Source organism: Chrysemys picta, chromosome 2 (assembly GCF_011386835.1).
Source record: "Chrysemys picta bellii isolate R12L10 chromosome 2, ASM1138683v2, whole genome shotgun sequence".
NCBI classification, from domain to species: Eukaryota; Metazoa; Chordata; order Testudines; family Emydidae; genus Chrysemys; species Chrysemys picta.
Window position 1 is genome coordinate 277,299,918 of NC_088792.1, and position 22,563 is coordinate 277,322,480.

Genomic DNA, 22,563 nt, shown 5'->3' on the forward strand with positions numbered 1-22,563 from the left:
TTTGCCTTTGTTTACTAGGCCTTCTACCCACACAATTCCAAAGAGACAATCCTAGGCAGGCTGCCATGATCCAAGGTGTGCCATTTCCTCCAATTTTTATACAATTTTGTATCAGTCCAGCTGGAGTTGTTTAATTTTCTGATGATTCTCTATATTTTTCCCGGAACATAAGATTGTTTTTGCACAAATAGTTCTTGACCTTAAGTTCTTGCTTTGGTTGCCAACTTGCAATGCATGAATTCATGTCAAGCACGCGTCATTCATACCAGGCCTCAATGACCTATAACATATTACATGGATATATGAATCACAATGAATATATACACCTCATCAATGTGCTGATCAAATGTGTGCATTGTGTTTCCTAATGCAATACAACTCCAACTCAGCAAGCTAGAGTAAGGATAAGCGGGAGTCAAGGATTCCTGGTTCTCATATCTTCCTTATTTTGATCTGTTGTTTGTACTGTGGTAGCACCTAGAAGCCCCACTCATGGACGAGGATCCCATTGTGCTTGGTGTTGTACTAACACAGGACAATGACAGTCCCTGTCCTGAAGAACTCCCACTCCAAGTAATCTTCCTCTTTTCCCCTACATTTTTCCATCTGCTGTGCAGAAGGCCACCTGTGTTTAGGAACCAGTTCCACAAAACTGTCGCTCTATTCAAGGTCTGCAGCTATGCCCTTTTGCTCTGGGATCACATCAGATCTCAAAAGCTTAGGCAGCACAAGATTGGAGATTTAGCTTTACACAGATGTCACCTGAAAAGCAGGTATGTCATCAGCCAATTCATTCCTGACAACAGAGAGGCTCCTTTTAGCACAAGAACAGCTTTGGAGCATGAGTGTCCTTGGAGAGTTCTCAAGAGAGATGCTCCTGCAGACAGCTGGAGAAAAACACCATCTTCCGACAGGAGTCACAGGTGCAGAATGAGAGGCAACAGCACAGCAGCTCCCACGGGAAGAGAAGATATGTTACAAAGCAGAAGCTCTTGCCCTTCATCTCTCTGGAGTGGTCCTTGTGTACCACTCGGTCTAAGATTTCTGACCTCCTTACCAAAGATTTAGACCCAGATCCAGGTGAATCAGTGGAAAAGACTTTCTTATCTCCGTTAACTGAGATGTCTTATTTCAGTACTATGCTGACTGGTTTTTGTTTGTTTGTTTAGTATGAGGTTTCAGGTGCATAAGATGGAGAAGAGAAAATTCTGCCATTAAATAAATAAATACAAAATAAATAAATAAAAATACACCTGTACAGCTCCCAGTAATGTCAGTAAGGCCTAGCACAAAGGGACTTGGGTGTTGCAACACCTAATTGTTAGGTGTCTAGAAAATCACAGGAATAACACTTTGATATGCAAAGCCTGAATTAGGTGCCTGGGTTCCCTGTATAATGAATGAGGAAAAATAAGCACCTTAGAATATAGCCCAGAAAACCAGCACTCTAGGCAGGGGCCTGCCTATGCTAGTCAATGTCAGACACTGTGTCTTAAGCCTCATCCCTCTCATGGAGATAAGCACCTAAATCCAAGCCATGAGTAGGTGCCTATCACTGCTAGTGGTCCACAAAGCAGAGGAAATTAGATGCTCTTCTGCCTAAGTGGTGTGTGTGGCCTGACAGGTGTGCAAGCTCCACTCAGCATGCAGGGGAAAAGACCTCTTTTATAGCCTTTAGCTCCCTGGGTAGAACCCTCATATGGGATACCATGCAAAGGGTGGACTGGAACTGGTAATTAGGAGAAGGGATCAAACAGGGCTCTCCCATCTCTTAGGTAAGTGCCCTAACCACTGGGCTATAGAGTCACTCATTTGCTCTGGCCCAATTCATATTTAATCATTCAATTAAGGTGGGACAACTTAAATAGGAGGTTTTTCTAAATCCCAGCTGGGTGTTCTAACCACTGAGCTAAAGGCTCTGAGCAAGCACAGCCTCACTTTCTCTCTCATCTGCTTTGTCTTGGAGTGAGCACATCTACCAGATCAGGCCTCACCCAGGGCTGGCTCCAGGCACCAACAGAGGAAACACGTGCCTGGGGTGGCACATGCTAAGGGGCGGCATTCCATCCATCCTTGGGGTGGCACAGTCCGGGCGGCTTTTTTTTTGCTTCGGCAGTTCGGGCGGAAGTCCGAGTGGCTTTTTTTTTTGCTTCGGGCGGCAAAAATGGTAGAGCCGGTCCTGGCCCCACCTGTGATTTAAGCAGAGAGGCACCTGTCTTCTCCTGCTTTCTGGATTGCTCTGGGGCTTAGGCAGGAGATAGGTGTCTGGGTGCTTAGAGGGAGGCAGCAACACACATGCCCAGAGGCAGAAACATAAGAGCCTAAGAAATTTTTACCTCTAAAACTTAGGTGTTGAGTGAATTTAGACGCTTGCAGTGTTAGGTGGCAGCCAAGCAGGAGTTCTCAGGATCACAGTGGAGCCTAAAACCAGGATTTAGGCTCCTATGTACCTCTGGGTCCAGGCCTAAGAGCTGTGTGTGCATATCTGGAGGCAGAATTAATCCTTCAGTTATCACACAGGCAGGCGAGGCACATTAACTTAATTTCAACAGCCTTGCTGGCACACCTGGAGCCTTTGCTACATAAGTGAGCTAGCAAGAAAAGTGTATGGCGTGTAAAGGTTTTGTGAAGTTTCACTATCTTTCTGCAGAAGGCAGACTGCAGTAGTGCATGTCTGGTAGAGAGAAAGGCTGTCCCCAGCCTTATCTGTGACAGGATGCTTCTGCATGTGCCGCATCAGATTGCATTGGTCTTTTTTGCTGCTATCTATTGTGAATTCATATCGGCTTTGGGAAGTTTAAAGGAAAATTAAAACGCTGGTTCAAAACTAAAAGGCAGAAAAAAATAGCCAACATCCTGTGGAACTTGCTGCCACGAGATATTGTTGAAGTGAAAAGTTTAGCAAGCTCAAAACAGGATTAGAGTCTTACATTGAAATGCATCCCTGTGTAGGAGGCCAGCAAAAAAGCCTGTGTATTGGATAAATCCCAGTTCAGACCTATTCTAAGGGCTTAATTAGGATTTAACTGACTCACTGCATTTACAAAAGTGAATTTAATCTCTACATGAATACAGAGCACACCTATTGTAGCTAACTGACATGCTATGGGTGCAATCTCCAACACCCTCTCACAAACAGGTAATGACTTCAGTGCTTGTGTAGGAATCAGGCCCTTCACAGGCTACCTGCTGTCAGGTTGCAAGGCATAAAGGTGATCACCAACCAGTCTTAGAAAGAGATCTCTCTCCATCATATAGTATTGCACCAAATGTATTTATGAAGGGTTTAAATCTTTCTTGGCAATGACTGATGTTGGCCACTGGTCTATTTTAATTTAGCATCTCCTTTGTAGCCCCTAAGACCAGCAATAGAATGTTGCTTTACTATGCAAGGTTGGAAATAGCCAGAGAGTCCACCTTGGACCTGAGAAAATTTTACATCGAAATAGATCTCGGCACAACATCTCCGTTTTGGCGAAATAGCATAATTCAATCACAAAAACAAAATAGCATATGATGTTCCAACCAGCTCTATCCTCGAGTGAATGGCTCAGCAATTAGACACCTGTGGCTGGCCCATGCCAGCTGACTTGGGCTCATGGGGCTTGGGCTAAGGGGCTATTTAACTGTGGTGCAGGCATGCAGACTCTGGCTGCTGCCCAAGCTCTGGGACCCCCCCATCTTGCAAGGTCCTAGAGCATGGGCTCCAGCCCAAGCCCAAATGTCTACACCGCAATGAAATAGCCCCACAGCCCGAACCCTGCAAGCCCAAATCAGCTGGTACAGGCCAGATGCGGGTTTTTAATTGCAGTGTAGACATACCCAAAGAGTGCCTGAATGCAAGCCCACCTTGTCAGTAGTATGCTGCTTGTATTCCAGCTCTACCTGAAGCCTTTAGCACCAGCTCAAGGCTTTGACAATATTTTTAATAAATTAGTGATCTATTCAGTATCTATTTTTGGAAATACATTGTCATTTCACCCTCCCGCCCGCCCTTCTTGCTGGCAGAAGGCAGCTGCAATTAGGCAAACTCGTAATTTATTGTAGGCATCAATTAAGATCAGGATAACACACATTGAACTTTTTCATGCTTGTGTGGTAGTTGCTGTACCTGATAATTAAGCTGCAGAAAATGGCACCCCGGAGATTAGCACTGGAGGAGGCATCACTTGTCTGGGTCCATTTTGTTTTGGAGATTTTCCTCTAAGGGATACAATAGTGAGGATCTGGGGAACTTTCCGTTGGGATTTAAGTCCACAAATGTGTCAAGCTCTGCTTGTGAAGTGGCAAGGAACATATGAACAGTAATCAGCAAAACAACCCAGAGAAAACAGCCACGCTGCTATAGTACATTTTAAAGTCTGAATGGAGCTCAGCTGTTTCAGTGGACATGGGGTTCAACCAATAACTTTTCAGGCTTTGATGTGTGGGCATTTGCACCCCTGGTGAAATCCTGGAACCAGTCTAGTCAATGCAAGGTTTGCCATTGATTTCAATGGAGTCAGGATTTCACCCCCTTGCCTTTGAGTTTGAGACTCACGGGAAGCCACGAAAAAAGGAGAAAGGCTGGCCTTTTTGTTAAGGTGGGGAATCAGGAAAACTAAGTTCTGCCTCTAGCACTGCCACAGACATACTGTATGACCTTGTGCTAGTCACTTAACATCAGGTCTCAGAAAATCGGTTCACATGCGTAGGTGCCCAGGCTAAGATTTTCAAACGTGACAAGTAATTCTGGGTAGGTCAGTTTCTGGTTAACTGATTTAGTGGATGGATGCTCACCTTTTTCTGAAAAATCAGGTCCCTTTGAGATGTCTCAAATTGGGTATCCAAAACCAGACACACCACAGATCACTTGTCACTTTAAAAAATCCTGGATGAATTTTAAGCACCTGATTTGGACAATTTTTACCCATGTTTATATTTTTGTCCTTTTTGGCAAAACAGCTTTTTAAAATATATATATATATATATATATATATATATATATATATATATATATATATATATATATATATATATACACATCTGTTAGTTGCTGCTTGTCAGCCTCATTTTGCAACTAAAAAGTAAGGCTTTTATCCTTTTTTTCTCCCCCTGTGCCTGGACAAATGGCTATAAAATCAGACAATTTAAAAAAAAAGTATCTCAGGTATTTATACAAATATATTATTGTTCTGCAAATGGGTTCAGTGATAATATGCTATTAAAAAAAAAGAGAGAGAGGACAGGACTGGTTCAGAAATGTCTGGGATCTGTTGGTAAAGATCACCGGCACAAGTATCACAGGGCATATTACCTAACCAATGCATCTATTTTTCAAGGTACTGCAGAAAGTGATTTAGGAGGGAGTGCTCTTCCCTTTGAATTTATATTGAACCACTGCCCCAGCTTGGGATTCAGGGGCACTTCATTAATAGAGTTGCTGTCTTTGAGAGAAGGAAATAAATAAAACCAAGCTTCTGGCTATATGGTAATTAAAAGACCCATAATACTTTTCAAAAGCATAGTGATATCAGCCCAAAAATCGTGGCTAAATTCTAACTCTAGTTCAGGGATTGACAACCTTTGGCATGCAGCCCGTCAGGGAAATCCGCTGGCAGGCCGGGACGGTTTGTTTACCTGCAGCATCCACAGGTTCAGCCAATCACAGCTCCCACTGGCCGCGGTTCACCGCTCCAGGCCAATGGGGGCTGTGGGAAGCCGCGGCCAGCACATCCCTCTTCCCATACCACCTCCTGCAGCCCCCATTGGCCTGGAGCGGTGAACCGCGGCCAGTGGGAGCTGCAATTGGCCGAACCTGCGGACGCTGCAGGTAAACAAACCGTCCCGGCCCACCAGCAGATTTCCCTGACAGGCTGCGTGCCAAAGGTTGCCGATTCCTGCTCTAGTTACTATATTTCACCTATCTAAATTTCACCCTGTGTTTTTAAGTAGGCACGACAGTTTTCTGCTCTGTGTTCTACACCTGTGTTTAATATTCTACCATCCTGTTAATCTGCTGTCACATTCCATCTGAAGGACACTGCACTTCAGTGGTGGGCAGAGTGGGTCCAAACGTGGAATTTCCATTTGACAGGAAATTTTGACATGTCAAAATTTGTTTTTTATTCCAATTTGGAACAACAAGCAAATATTTTCAAAATATCGTTTGCTATGGAAATTCCTCCCAAAATGTATTTAAAATTATTTCAAAATTTGTTGTTTCAAACATTGTATTTTGTTTCTCTATTACTTAAGTATTTTTACCTTATTTCATGACATGTCAGCAGTTGTAATGACAACAATGAAAAGATTTTGATTTAGAAATGTAGCCATGATACCTCATGGGAGTTGCAATTCAAATGCCTCATGTTCCTATTCTTCGCTATGGACAGATCTCTGCAGATAGACTACATCTCCCACAATACACCACAGTCTCCCATCTTGGAGAGAAGCAGTTCTTCTCCTTGGAAGTCCATGGATCATGGGAGCTATAGCCTAAGCGGGAAGCTTGACCCATAATGGAGAATAGGGATATGAGGTAATTCAGCTAGTACACCTGTGAGGCACTGTGGCAGCATTTCCAAATTGAAATATTTTGATTTTCAACAAAAATATGTTGGTTTTTGGGGGAGATGAGTTTTCAAAAAACAAACAAACAAACAAAAAAAACCCAAGATTTTTTGATAGAAAGCAGACACTTATCACTTTTATATAATATAATTTTCAAGTCTCCTGCCCCATCTTCTGCCAAAAACCAGTTTCAAAAGAAAAATTTCAACCAGCCGTACTTTACACTTCTTTTGCACTGGTATAAATTGCTTCAGGGTGGAAGGCTGTGGAGAATCACGTCCACATCTATCACTGCTGGAGTGCTACAATTGCTTTCTCCACCCTTACAGCTCAATTGTCCCAGAGTCTCACAAGTACCTAATTTGGCCCTTAACCTTTTATGAGGCTCATTCCTTTCCTTCCCCAAGGCCTTACCCCACCTACTCTCAGTGAAATGACTTTAACTGCTCTGGAAACCCTTCACTACAAGGCTGCAGGTGCATTTCTTTCAGTGCTCCCCACCTGCCTGTCTGCTTTGACTTTAGGCCTCCTGTTTGGGGATTTCTTTCCAGCCACCAGGGAGTTTATCAAAAAAGAGCTTGAGCAATGATAACGCTTGATTAGCAGTGGGATCGGGTGGGATTTTCTCCCCTGGCCACACACATTTCTAATGACAGATGAATGGTTGTGTTCTTTAAAAACAGTTATACTAGAGATGAACCAAAACCCAAGCATCCAAACACCCAGAACTGGGGGTTATTTGTAATCTGGATCAGAATTTGTCCAGGGTGTATAATGTATTCTGTAAGTACCAGGGAAATCTTGCTACAGCACTTGTTAGAATGTGGCACATTAAGAATCAAATGAAATACTGTATCACCTTCCCTTTTAAGGAAGCAGCTGAAATAGAAATGTAATGTTCTAGAGAAGGGTGAGAAAGGTGATGAGTTGAGACCTATATATAGGAGAGACCGAATTGATTATTTAGCCTGGAAAGGAGAACAGCACAGGAGGGTTTGATTGAGATATTTAATAAGATTAGGAGGACATATTAAAAACTGATTACTCCCTCCTTTATGTGCCATGGTCTAGATAATACTTAGTCCTGCCATGAGTGCAGGGGACTGGACTAGGTGACCTCTCGAGGTCCCTTCCAGTTCTATGATTCTATCCCAGAATGGAGGAGCAAGGGGTCACTCAAAATTAATGGCAGATGAGTTTAAAACCAATAAAAGGAAATATTTCTTCCCACAGCACATGGCCATTCTGTGTCATTTGCTACCTCAAATGGTCAGAGTTAAATATAATGTCTAGATTTTCAGTGCGGTGTGGGGGGGATGATCATGCTGTGCCACTGATATTTGCATGCTAAGACAGGGTTATAGACACTAAGAAACCATATTAGCAGGCCCTATATAAATACCTTAAAAAGTAATCAAATCTCAGGGCATCAACTAATCAGTGAGCGTATCAGACAAGAATTCTAGCCTCACCTCATGTTCAGTCTTGCACAGTTACCTAGGTAGAAGAGGAAGAGGTCTGACCTTTCCCAAAAGCATCTGTTATGGGACATTGTCAGAGGAGAGGAAAAGCCCTGAGCTGCTGGGTTGAAGGTCCCTGAACTGGAACCCGGTGTAGAGGGCAGGGCCAATTTCCCTACCAGCCACTGGATGAGTGGTATAGACCAGGCAGTGGGGAGTGGACCACCTGGGACAGTTCGCCTCAGAGGACTTGCGATACCCTGGAACGGGGGAGAATTTTAATGTGACTTAGCCGGAGGGCTAAGGTATGAAGAAGACAGCACTGATGCTCCTGGTGCATGAGAAGCCCAGGAGTAATGGAGGAGAACGACAGACTGAATAACCACTGTAAGGAGTTTCATACCTGGTGGCAGAGCTGTGGCTCATCTAGAGAACTAAGGAGGTGCCACCAAGCAGTGAGTGGACCACCTCATTTATTGCACAGGGAGCCTGGGCACCTAACTCAGGCTTTGTGAATCTCAGTGTTGTTCCTGTGTCACAGGCTGCATCACTCACCACAGGACTGGTGCCTCCTCCTGGTCACTGAGGATTAGCTCAAGGCCAATATCCCATCCACAGTCTGCACCCCCAATCACTCCTTCTCCACAGTCCACATTCAACCCCTCTCATAGTGTCAAGAACTGCAGCATCCTCTTGGTGGCTCCGCCCTCCAGCAGTGTCATTATCCATGATCCCCCATTACATGGGAATTTAGCTCCTAGTCCAGCCACTTCCCCAGTGGCCAGTAGGTGGACCCAGGTCCACCCACTACTCTGGGTTCTAGCCCAGGGACCACCTAGCCACAGTCACTTTCTGCATTCCTTTGCCTCGCCTATTGTTGCATTTTCCTGAGCCACTTCCCCGTGGCCACAGCACCCTGAGTACTTTTGGCTGAGTACAAGCCCTAGCTACGTACACAGGCAAATTCCACATTTGCATGTGCAGTGAAAAATGCATGTGACAAATGTGACACCCTAAGAGGCAGATGACCTTTGGGAATGTCTACACTGCAGCCAGAGGCGTGGCTTCACATGTGTAGACAGTCCTGAGCTAGCTTTGATCTAGCTGACTTGAATAAGAATAGTGACGCTACAGCAGCAGGTGCTTTACAAGCCCACCCAAGACCCTGGATATACGCATGAGCAGCTAACTCATGCTGCCGCAGCCTCACTGTTGTTATTATTTAAGCTAGTTAGATCAAAGCTAGCTCAGATATGTGTACATGTGCTGCGGCCACCGCTCTGATTGCAGTGTAGACACAGAGCTGGAAGTCAGGCCTTAAATGTTTTGAGTATGACAGATTAGCTGTATTATTAGCACAGCACATTACATTACCTGTTCTCATTAGACTCCAGATCCTGGCTGTCTTTGAAAAGCTAAGGTGATAACCGGCAGTTTCTTACATCAGAGAATAATTTGGGATGGGTAGGATCTCCAGTGGTTAACTGGATCTGTCACCGGTCATCATGACAGGTGAATGTTAATGAAGAGCAAACCCACAAAAGGTTTGGGGCAGGTAAGTTGGTTGATTTTCTGAAAATGTTCAGAACCTCCTCAGTTTACAGAACTGGTCACGAATGAGTTCCTTTTGAGACTTCCATCAGAAGAATGGTCAGTTAGTATTATTTGTATTACAGTGGTGTCCACAGGCCATAATTTAGACCCCATTGTGCTAATCCTCTACGTTTTGGTCAGACATAAAGGCACAAGATGCTGCAGCCTGAGCTAAAGAGCCAGGCTGTGTAACTGAGCGCGGTAATAGACTCAGGTACAGAGGAGGGACACAACCTACACACACAAGGAGAGACAGTACCTGTCCTGAAAAGCTTGCAGTCTGAACCAAGAGCCTTCCCAGCCTTTTCCCCTCATGGTATCGTGGTGTTTCCATTTCCAGCCAAAACAAGGAAATACAGAGGGAGGTAAGAATGCAAAAAGTGATATAAAAATTCAACAGCATAATTCTCTCCTCCCCTCCCCCACGCCAAAAAGTTCAAGACTGCGGCAAAAGTTCAGATCACGTTTTTTATCTGAACTTCTCTGTCCAACCCTGGATCTTCCCTCTGAATTCTCCCAGCCAAAACGCCACTTAGTCATTTTGCCTTTTTCTTTGCTTCCAGCGATTTGAGAGCTTCATGTGTCATACAGACAAGGTGCATTCCACAGGCATTTTTTTCCATTCCTCAATTATTTTAGGATGGACAGTTATTCAGCCCCTTCGCAGGATTCATTTCAGCCCACAGGGTTGCTCCATGGGCCATGGCAGATATTTTGACATTTCAATCCCTCTGAATCAGTTTTGCATGCTGTGTAGGTTCGGCAGAAATGGTGGCTAATGCTAACTATGCTAGTGCTGTTAGTCATTTGAGTGGCTACCAGTGTTGGAGACTAGAGGTGCTTAAGAGGGAGAGGGGTGAGGAATGAAAAGGGAGATGCATTAGATGGGGGAGGAGAATGACAAAGGGTTTGGGAGAGATGTAGTGAAGGGGGCTGAGAGGAGGATGAAAAATTGAGAGAAGAAAAAGTCATAGACAGAAGGTAGGAAGATAAAAATAGAAGATGGAGGAGAGAAGCCTGGGGAAGATGTAGACCTGCAAGAAAAGAGAAACGACTACAGAAATAGTCTCACCTCGCTTGCAGACAAGAAGAGCATCTACCGTGAAGCCTATTCAGGAGCTCTGAAGTGGAGCAATAGGTGAGGAGCCAGTTTTCTGATCTAAGAGAAGAGCAACATCTTCCACAAACTGGAGGATGATTCTTCCCTTTAACGTTAACACCTGTTGTTCAGCATTGGTGAGACTCTGTCTAACTCTGGCAGATTCAGCATTTCCTTTGCAAGGACAGATCCTCTCCTCGTTTTTTTCCCCTGGTCCTGATTTTCTGCTGCCTTGCACCTGGTGTAGACCCACAGACCTGAGCAAAGTTGACAAGATGCATGTAAAGTGCTACAAATAGTACCACTTTGCACAGGTGTATATGACTACACAAGGTGTGAGGCAGTGGGGAATCAGGCTCTGTTTTAGCAAGTGATACTTTGCTATAATAGGGTTGATTTTTGATGGAGGCAGGTTGGTCCTGTAGATGAAGCATTGAACAAAACCTGGATTCAATTTTCAGCTCCATCTCAGTGTGACCTTGGGCAAATCACTTAATTGGTCTGTGCCTCGGTTTCCCATCTATAAAATGGGCACAATACTACTTCCTGTTTCACACTGTTTGTCTGCCTTGTCTATTTAGTTTGTAAGCAGAGACTGCCTTTTACTGTGTTCATACAGTGCCCAGCACAAGGGAGCTCCAATCTTAGTTGGGACCTCTAGGTGCTACTGTAATACATTAATTAAATAATAATGATTCTGCACTCCATTACACCAATTTTCCATGCAAATCTGGTGTAAATGGAGTGGAGACACAGTCTCTGTCCCTCTCATGTTCACATTTTCATGCAGGAAACATACTTTGTTTTGCCTAACTTTTTTCTCATTCAGACTAGTTTTCACAATATGTGCCTATTTCTTGTCAATGTCTTTACATCACAATAGAACCTTAAATTAGCAGCATGGGAGGCAATTATGATAATTAGTATCACTTGGTTTACTTTGTTTCAGTACTTATGTCAGAACTACTTTTTTTTCTAGTATACTAACTTTTGTTATATAACCAAAAAAAAAAAAAAAAAAAAAAAAACCTAACAAACTCTTAGCTTACTCCTCTATACGTATGAAAACAAATGTCAATATATGGACAGCTTTGAGGTAACTTCAAACAAATGTGACACTTCTGAACAAAAAAGTTAGGTTGGCATGAGTCTGTTTGTTTCAAGAGATTGGCAAGAACCTATGGAACTTTTCTGCTCCACCTCACTGATTCAAACTTGGCCACAGGTTGGTAGTAACCAGAAGGCATTACATATGAAAGATACATAGTGAGTTTATCGTTTCCAGTCATGTTCCCAATGTCCCATCATCTGAACCACCAATGCTAATTAGCAAGACGGATAGCACTCTCAATACAAAGGCCAAAAACCGAGAACCTAATCCAACCCCCACTGGATTCAAGGGGAACACTTCAGTAGGATTTGGATGAGACCTTGAATGAGGTTGGAGAAAAACACCACTCTCTCATAACTAGAGGTGGTCACTCAAACCTGGGTTGAAGCCCACTAGTAGAGGAGCACCTTGCTCTGCTCTCTATGCTGTGCCATACCATTTACATTGAGAAACGGACATTACCATGGCTCTCAATCCTGGTGCCTTTCAACACAGCAGCTAATTTCACTTAAGTTTTACCAGCTTTGAAAGAATTCAGTTCTAAAACCAAACTTTCCATTTGCAGTGAGAGAGATTAAAAGAGTAGCATTAGTAAGGATAAGGGCAGAATCAAAGTAATAAATCGTCTCTACAAACACACACAAAATGCAGTAGTGATCAGCTCACCCTCAGGTGCAAGTGAGTAAGAATATTGTACACACATTACTAGTGCAATATTTGACCAGACAGCAGGGAGTGCAGTAAAATAGAGGGTGAATCTATCCTTTGGGACAATCAACAGATATTGAGCCAAAATGCTGTGTCACTGAGCACCAATAATCTGAAATCAATGGAATCGTATGGGTTTGAAGCCAAGTGTTGAGCTTTTAATTCAATAGAGAGGGAACAGCTTAATCTGATCCTTTAATGGTAATTGTCATTGAAAAGTCTCAAAGCAAATATGGAACAACGATGAATGAGTCCTGGCCACTGCCTGTGAGGTAGGTCAGTATTGTTACTATTTCATTTTTACAGATGGAGAGACTGAGACAGAAATCTTAAGTGACTTGCCCCAGAGCACATAGGAGGTCCATGTATGTCCAGAGAAGAATATCCCAGTCTCTTGTCCCTTAAACAGAAGACCCTCTAGGATGGCACGCAGTTCTCATAGTATAAGTGGAGATTCAGTTCAATCGAGTTTTCTACAGTCAAGAATCCAAATACCTTGGAGAGAATCAAGTTTTAGAAGCAAGACTGGAATCGGTTACTGATTCTAACAGTTCCTCCAAGTCTTAAAGAATTTGGCTTAAGACTTTATTTCAGCTGCTGCTTTTCCATTCTATACTGAAAGAAATGGGGCAGATTTGATTTCTTCCTATGTTATTCTGTGTGTCCAAGACTCTTGCCTGGATGACAAGAGGAGCTTCATTATCTGTAATGAATTTGAGGAAAGATAGCACAGAAAGAGCTGGAAGATCTATACGCATATACTATGCCACGTACAATAGTCCCACTGCCTCTCATTGAGTTGAGACACCGTAAATGTATTCTGAGGAAAAAAAAAAAAAAAGAGCTTGTCTTCCTTACGCATTGATAAATTTGAGGGGGGAAATGATTCATGGTAATTCATAAATCCATTATTAATACATTCATGGCCCTTTTCATTTTTAATGGACTTGAAAAACTTATTTCGTGAGGCATAGTTTGGCTGTAGTAATGTAAGCAGCCTGCTGTTTTTTTCCAAACCTGGTCACAAAGACAGAACTTAGTTTGTGTTATGTCCTTCTAAGATTCACAAGTGCCTAAGGGTCGTGCTGGGAAGTGGCTACTGTCTCACATCATACGGAATATAATGGAAGAGCTAAGAAGAGTTCATCTTGTGCATTTCCTTTTCTATTAACTGTGATTCCTGGAGTATCCCATTCCTCTGGATAGCTTTACTGTTTAAGATTTCATTGTCTGGTGGACATATATGGGGAAATGTGTTTCAGTGGCTAGAACCGGAGGCTGGAAGTGAAAAATCTTGGGCTATATTCCCCACTCTTCCACATAGGCTGAAATATACAAACTTGGGTGCCTCAAATCCTGATTTATCAATATTTGTAAAGCACTCTGAGTGAAAATTCTGAGGACTTACATGGGAACTAAGTGACCTATAGTCCTGCAAAGGATAAATGGAACTCTTTGGAGTCATCAGAGGAGAGAAACTGTATAACTACAAAATATTTGGGCCAGAATCTGCCACCCTTGCATGAAACAGTATCTTCCTCTGCAAGTAGTCCCACACCGCACAGTAAATGTAAATGGCAAACTTACCACTTCATGACACTTCATGCTTTCCAAAAGGGGAATATACTAGTTCTGATGAACCGAGAAAAAGAAAATAATATGTTATTTAATATTTTAGCAGTGCTCATGGTCCTAGATTTTGCAGTTTTGTCATTGACCTTGAAACATGGAGATCAACCTTAGCTAACTCCTCCTCTATATGCTGGAGTGCCTCACGAAACATGTCGGGGCTCTGTACTAAAAGAACAACGTCATCAGCGTAGTCAAGGTCTGTGAGCAAGAGCTCACCGATCTTAATGCCTATGGACCTGACGGAATGCTGCATTATGAAATCCATTGCCTGACAAAAGAGTGCAGGGGCCAAAACGCAACCCTGCCTAACACCAGCTACTGATTTAAAAGGTGCTGACATCTGGTTCCCCAGATGAACATGGGCAGTGGTTCCATTACGCAGCTCTCTAATCAATCCAGCAGAGTGGTAGGGACACCTACATCCTCTAAGGCCTTCCATAATGCGACATGGTTTACTGAATCAAATGCAGCCTTAAGATCAACATATGCTATGTGCAGAGGCTTCCTGAACTCGTAATGTATCTCAGACAACGAAGGCATTTAATGTGGACCTGTTGGGGATGATGCTTCCGATGTAGCAAAGGCTCCAGGTGTGCCAGCAAAACATGAATAACCTAGTATTCAACACCAGGGTTAAAGCCTCTGCCTCACTTCCAGCTGTAGGTGCCTTGTCGGTGTTATCTCCCCTCGGGGCAAACATGATGGGTTTGTGCCTAAAGCCCCCTTAGGGATGTGCATCCTCTGATGTCAGCAGTCACGTCTGCAGTACATTGTGACAATGTATCCAATTGTATCTGGGATCTCTGACAGTCCACCAAAATTGCAACTTGGAATGTTGCAACTCTTGACAGGCATGGTCATCAGGTCACTGTCTGAAGTGAAATGGTCTGTCTGGGTATATGAAACGCAGGAGTAACAGAAGCAAGGCTCATAGATCATGGATGTCACAAGGTGGAAGATACCTCTGTATTCTGGCAGCCCCAACCATTTACATGGGGTAGAACTACTACTACAAGGCGAGGCCAAGTCCTCCCTGACAACCTGGACGCCCGTGTCTCCTCATTTACTTTTTGCCCATCTTAAACATCGGCACAGTTACTTCACTGTCATAGTAGTCTATGCACCAACAGAAGAATCTGTTGACTCAGTTAAAGATCATTTCTACAATGAATTGGAGCATCTAGTATGCACAGTCCCTCCACATGATAATCTCGTGATCCTGGGTGACCTAAATGTAGTTAGTGGCTCCCTGCGAACTGGGTTTGAACAGGTCATTGGTCATTATGGTTCAGGCACCACGCAACGATAACTCTCGCAGCTTGCTTCCATTCTGTGCCTCCCAAAATCTTTCCATTCTTGGGTCATGGTTCAAGTGGTGATGCATACACCAGATGTCATGGACCTCTCATGACTAATTACTGAGTAGGATTTTTAAAAAGTGTTGATGTTAAGTATCTAATAGAAATTGTTACGTGAAGTTTAATTTTCAGGCTATTCATTTGGGATGTGGAGGTCTGCTGCTGAGTCATCTGATTTTAAGTTAAGTGAGCCCAGTTATTTAATTGACAAAAATCATCACTAGTGCTATGCATTTGCAGCAATTATTTCTCATTGCAATTTTATACCCAGAGTGACTCTGCAAGTGCATATCCAGGTATGACAGATAAAGTAGGTTTTAAATCATCTGATTAATGTTGACATTTATGATAGGTGCATATGGGTGAAATTCACCCCTTTGAAAAGGACCAGCACAAGCCCTATGTGCCACATATGTATCTGTTAAGAAATATATATGAGGGCTCATGTGGGATGTAAGTGATGCATACATCTTGTTCTGGACCATTGCACAGGGTGAAATTCACTCTCTGGCCACCTGTAAAGATAGGATCCTTAAATAAAGCACATATTGACAGTGTAAGGCATGATTAAGATATATAGCATACCATTGTGATGATCCATGAGCCAAGTACTCCCAAAGCCATAATAATTCATTATTTTAAAACAGCTTCTATTGAGTCTTATTGTGTCAATGAAATTGGAGTCCACTCACAGGGAGTGTTTCTAGAACATTGAATAAGTCACATTTTCTGTTGTCAGAATGTCATGAATCTTAGCCAACACCAAGCACTGATAAGTATCCCTTAAAGGTCCATCCATGCCACTTTTTAATTGTCTGCAGAGGTGGTTGATGAACAAGGCTGGACAATGGCAGCCTTGGTGGATAAGAGAGTTGGACTGAGAAATCAACCCTCCTCTGTCAATGAAACTCTTAAACTTACAACAGTCCTGCTAATTCATCCCAGAATAATGTTTGCTTTTTTTTGCAACAGTGTTACATTTGTGAAACTACACCCCATATTCATCACAGTGGTATGATTATGATATGATTATGACATAATTATGATGCATTTTGAATAACATGTGTCATGTGATGTGTCTATGGAAAAGTTATGATTTGCCAAATATGATTATCCTATTTGTAGGCATGTATCATTTTTGTATGTGGAGTTATGAATATTGACTATGTATCTGTATTTCAAATGTGCTTACTCTGGATAATACCCACAGCTAGCATTTCAGGTGCAACAATGAAGAAGCTAGACAGTGCAGATGGCCCATCAGCAAAGACAGTGGACCATGGAAGAGCTTAGCCTTCCCTCATGCTTCATGGCCTGATCCAATATCTATTAGAAATCAGGATGAGACCTATGTGAGGGGCAGATTATCCCACATTTGCCTACTGCAGGTTTCTTACACCTTCCTCTGAAGCATCTGGTGCCAGCCACTGCCAATGACAAGATACTGAGATAGATGGACCTTGAGTCTGATCCAACATGGCAATTTCTGTGTTCCTAGCATTGGCTTGGACCTCCCACTCTCAGTACTGGAGGGTGATGATTTTTCACTTCCCTGAGCAAGCTCTTGTAGTGCTATGTGCAAGTTGTTAACTGCATTCTAAATTTCACATAAGCAACCCCAATGGAAGCAAGGAACATAACCTCTAATGTTGCTCAATACATGCCTTTCCTCTATTTGCTTCTCTAGAAATCAGAAGGAACTATTATCTTCACTGGTATACATCGAAGTGTTGGTCACATCGCAAATGAGCATAAGATATCCACAATCAATAAAGTGAAGAGCTAATTTTCATAAAAACTGACATACATAGTATTCATTAGAGCGTGCATAAATTGCTTTTTAAAAACCAGCCAGGAGATGAGAACTTTTTTCATAGCAATAGGGCGAACAGACCTAAAATAATAATAATGACCTGCAGTGTGAACGTTTGGAACCATTTAATAATCAGTGAGCCATCATTTCCCTCTATCATCAATGCATGTAAAAATGTTATACTATCACCTTGTTCAACCTCCACTATAAAATTAATTACCTTTGAATAGACCCTATTTAATTGCTCATAAAATTGATCTGACTTTCCAGCTTTTATGGCCATGAGTATGTCATCAACAAAAGTACCTAGAATAAATAAGAAATCCCTTTTCTGTCTCCGATGAGATGATCACAAAATGAAAACTACATGGGTGTTCTGATGCTTATGGGAAGGCAGGGGGGGACCCAAAGCACTTATAGCTTTCTGCTTCTAAGAACAAATATGTGGGGCTAGCAAATCAATGTTTCTGACACTGTAATGCCGGTTTCCAAGGCATCACCCTATGGAGGGTGGTATTTTGAGATCAGAGATGTCAAGAAAATTGGTGGCATCCTCATGGGTAAATTGTGATGCCCAGAGGTGGATGGTGTTTCCCCTGTCCTAGGACTGTTAACACAACAGGGGTTTTCCTTCTCTAATGTGATCTAGTTCATCCTTCTGCCATTGCAAGATTGGTCCCTAATTTTCAGTTTTCATTTCAGTGATTTGTCAGCCTAGTTTTAAATGACTCAGGAGATTGGGCTCCCGCAACTAATGAAGTTATTTGATAGTCTAATACCCCTCACTGCTGGGAAATTGACGGCTGGTATTTAGGCTGAATTCACCCTTGCTTAATTTCATCCCCCTTACTCCTTTGATTCAGTTCCCTTAGTCCACCCTAAAATCTCAGACCATGGTATTGCCCTCTTTGGGTACTTGGGGATGTATTTGGCAGAATCCAGTCCTTATGGAAATGCCTTTGATGGCTTTACTGCAAATATTTCAAAAGAGGGTTGGCTGATTTTACTGATGTGTACGATCTAAGAACAGACAAACATTGACTGAGAATCAGACAAGAAGATACTTTCCCCCTGGATGTTTTCATGCCATGAGAATCGTTAATCAAAAAGGATAATGGAAAGATAGTTTCCCCAGGCAAATCTTGAGGTGTAAATACAATGTGTATTAATTATGATGAAGAAGTAGTGTCTGCTGGTGAGAACACAGGCCTCTGAATGGGAGTGGCGGGGGGGGGGGGGGGAGGTAGGGAAATAGAATTCCTAGGCTGTGTTCCTAGTTCTTCCACTAATTACTTTGTGACTTTGAGCAGGTTATCGAGGCTTCAAGCCAGCCAGACTCTTAACTGTAAGTAAGTGTGGAGCCCCACTGAACTCTGATCCTGGTTTTTATTTTTCCTACATTATATAGCAGGGGTAGCCAAATTGTGGCTCACGAGCCACAAGCGGCTCTTTTACTATTAAAGTGCAGCTCTCAGAGCCCCTCACCCCCCATTCTCCACGTACCAGATGCGGGGCGAGGAGCTTGGGTCTTCTGCCTTGCAACGGGGAAGTGAGATAGGGGCTTCTGCCCTGTGGGGAGGAGGGTCTCAGGGTTTCTGCCCAGCAGGAAGCGGGGTCTCAGGGCTTCAGCAGGAGCGGGGCTGAAGCCCTGCACCCTGGCTCTAGAAGATTTTCCTGTGTGGCTCGGAGGATCAGTAAGTTTGGCCACCCCTGCTATATGGGTATAATACAGGCTACTTGCTTCCTCCTCTATAATCATAGGATCTCAATCATGTGGCACACTTTACATTCAAAAGTATTTCCTTTTGGTCATTTTATGTTTTACATTTCAATTTTTTTCCAGTGTCTCCTTGCTCTGATAGGAAAGGGCAAACCTGACCGGCCTTTTCTATACCCTGCACTACATTCCTTATCTCTGGGCCTCATTTTTAATCCTCTCCTTTCCTTCCGAAAGAATCTTGCTCTATTTAACCTCTCACCAAGTCCTCATAATAGTTTTTGTTACATTTCCCTGGACTTTTTCTGTTTGCTCTCTGCCCCATTGGACCAGACGCTCGCACAGAATTCAAGGCCAGGGTGCCCCGCTGACTTCTATGCTAGCACAACAGTGTTTCTGTGTTATCCTTTATCTCCTTCTTATTACAGTCTAACTCCATAAATAAAATAGGAGGCCTGATTTTCCAGAGATGTTGAGCACTGGCAACTCCCAAATGACTTCAGGTGGAGTTGTAGGTGGTCAGGACACCTACAAATCTGGGGGGGAGATTCTCAACTGGAACTCTGTTGAAGTCAATGGAGCATTGCCAGTTTACATCAGCTGAGAATCTTCCCCCCGATCATTAATCTCTAGGGATTGCCATAATTCCAATATAACATGGAGACTTGGCTGACGAGTCTACAGGACTATTGATGTGCACACTCACTATGAAATCGAACACATCATCTGGGTTTGAAATTTTACTGGCCTTGATAACAGGCTGCACATTTCTCCCCTCCCCACCCCATTTTTTTCCCTATGGGGTTTCATCACACAGGCAGGAAAGGAAAGGAACTCCCCCTCCCCACACACACTCACCCTAATCCCACTTCTGTATAAGGCCATGTGGCCTTATAAAGAAATCCCTCAAGCTTCTAAACAGAGCACAGACTAAAAGGAAGTGGAGAGAGATTAGCAGGAGCCCAGCGAGAGGGGCGTGCAGACAGTGGTCAGATGAAGGCTGCTTTGTAGAATAAGCAATTTATGTTTTATCAGTAGAGAGAACAGTAGCTCCCTATACTGAAAAGAGATTAAAGTGTAACAATAGCCCTTCTGTGTACTGCAGGCCCATCTGCTAAGGGCGTGAAAAGCCGAGAAGCTGCTTAGCGGTGAGGTTTGTTTACGGCTCACCTGCACCTACTTGAATTGCGCACACGGCATAGCGTTTTTCAAAACATGCAGGCATATTTCCTAGCTGTGTCTTTTTTGTGTGACAGTGATTGTATACAGCTAACCCTGCATTGTCATAAGATTCATAGCCAGCAGAAAGGACAGCAACCATAGGGAGCTTTGTGGCTTAAGAAAATGGGAATTCTTGGAGAATAAAAAAAACAATAATAACCTGCAGACTTTGGGATGGATTCTGATCTGGGTTATTCTGCTGGTAGTGGAGTTATTCCTGATTTATGCTGGTGTAAAGTCTGAATCAAGTCAGCAGTCGCTTATATATGGATGTTAACTCCCTCTAGGTTGAAAGGTACTAAATAAATATATGATATTATCATTATTATGTTGCTAAGGATGATGACATTTTGTTCTTCTATTTGCAAATCAGCTGGATAGGCATTTTTGCTTTGTAAGCAAAAGACTCTGCAGTCTCATACACTCTTTTGTTCATTAAATAAAGGTAGCAGTTACAGAAGGCCCAGGAAGGCTTAAAATCTTGTTGAGCTTTCCTCACAGAATCACAGGACTAAGGTATAAACCAGGGATCGGCAACCTTTGGCACGTGGCTCGCCAGGGTAAGCCCCCTGGTGGGTTGGGCCAGTTTGTTTACCTGTAGCGTCCGCAGGTTTGGCCGATCACGGCTCCTACTGGCCGTGGTTTGCCGCTCCAGGCAATGGGGGCTGTGGGAATCAGCGGCCAGCACATCCTTAGGCCCGCGCCGCTTCCCGCAGCCCTTGCTGGCCTGGAGTGGTTAACCGCGGCCAATGGGTGCCACGGTTGTCTGAACGCGGCAGGTAAACAAACCACCCCGGCCTGCCAGGGTGCTTAGCCTGGCGAGCCACATGCCAAAGGTTGCCAATCCCTGGTATAAACTATAGTATCATAGAATATCAGGGTTGGAAGGGACCTCAGGAGGTCATCTAGTCCAACCCCCTGCTCAAAGCAGGACCAATTCCCAACTAAATCATCCCAGCAAGGGCTTTGTCAAGCCTGACCTTAAAAACCTCTATGGAAGGAGATTCCACCACCTCCCTAGGTAACCCATTCCAGTTCTTCACCACCCTCCTCGTGAAAAAGTTTTTCCTAATATCCAACCTAAACCTCCGCCACTGCAACTTGAGACCATTACTCCTTGTTCTGTCATCTGGCACCACTGAGAACAGTCTAGATCCATCCTCTTTGGAACCCCCTTTCAGGTAGTTGAAAGCAGCTATCAAATCCCCTCTCATTCTTCTCTTCTGCAGACTAAACAATCCCAGTTCCCTCAGCCTCTCCTCATAAGTCATGTGCTCCAGACCCCTAATCATTTTTGTTGCCCTCTGATGGACTCTTTCCAATATTTCCACATCCTTCTTGTAGTGTGGGGCCCAAAACTGGACACAGTACTCTAGATGAGGCCTCACCAATGTCAAATAGAGGGGAATGCTCACGTCCCTCAATCTGCTGGCAGTGCCCCTACTTATACAGCCCAAAATGCCGTTAGCCTTCTTGGCAACAAGGGCACACTGTTGACTCATATCCAGCTTCTCGTCCATTGTAACCCCTAGGTCCTTTTCTGCAGAACTGCTTCCTAGCCATTCGGTCCCTAGTCTGTAACAGTGAATGGGATTCTTCCGTCCTAAGTGCAGGACTCTGCACTTGTCCTTGTTGAGGTTAGTGTATTAGTTACTCATAGCTTAATTATTGCATATTGCCTTTCCTAGCAGAATGATTGTTTATTGGGTTTCTCATTGTAGCTGCCCTGCCCTGAGTTTGTAGTATGATTAATATTCATAAGATTCTAGCAGATTTTTATAATATGTTTGGATGTTGCACAATAGTTTCTTTTGGCAAACTGAACATTTAAATTTAAATTGCAAAGGAGTTCTACTGCCTGGGTCTTTACATAGGAGAATGGCTCGGCTATTTTACTGACCACTAATGATGGTCCAGGGATTCAGTTTTTAAAAAAATATCAACAATCCCAAAACTGAATAAATCTGACATTATTTACTCTCAGCTTTGTTATTCACACAAACCCCTTTATCCCTGATCACCAGATTCATACACAGTACTAGAGGAGAGGAAAGAAGATGCTTCCCGCCATTCAACATACATTTTTTTATTTAAAAAAAACCATATTCATCAAATAAAGGATTTTGCATGTTCACTATTTTGAGTAGCAATAACTGAACAATATTAAGTTTAGAGATGGGTGGCATTTTATTTTTCTCATGGCAAATATTGACTTTTTGGTGAAAAATCAAAAACTGAAAACTTTCAGCTGAAAACTTTGATTCAAAGACACCATGGTGGTGTCTCTGGAGCTGTAGTT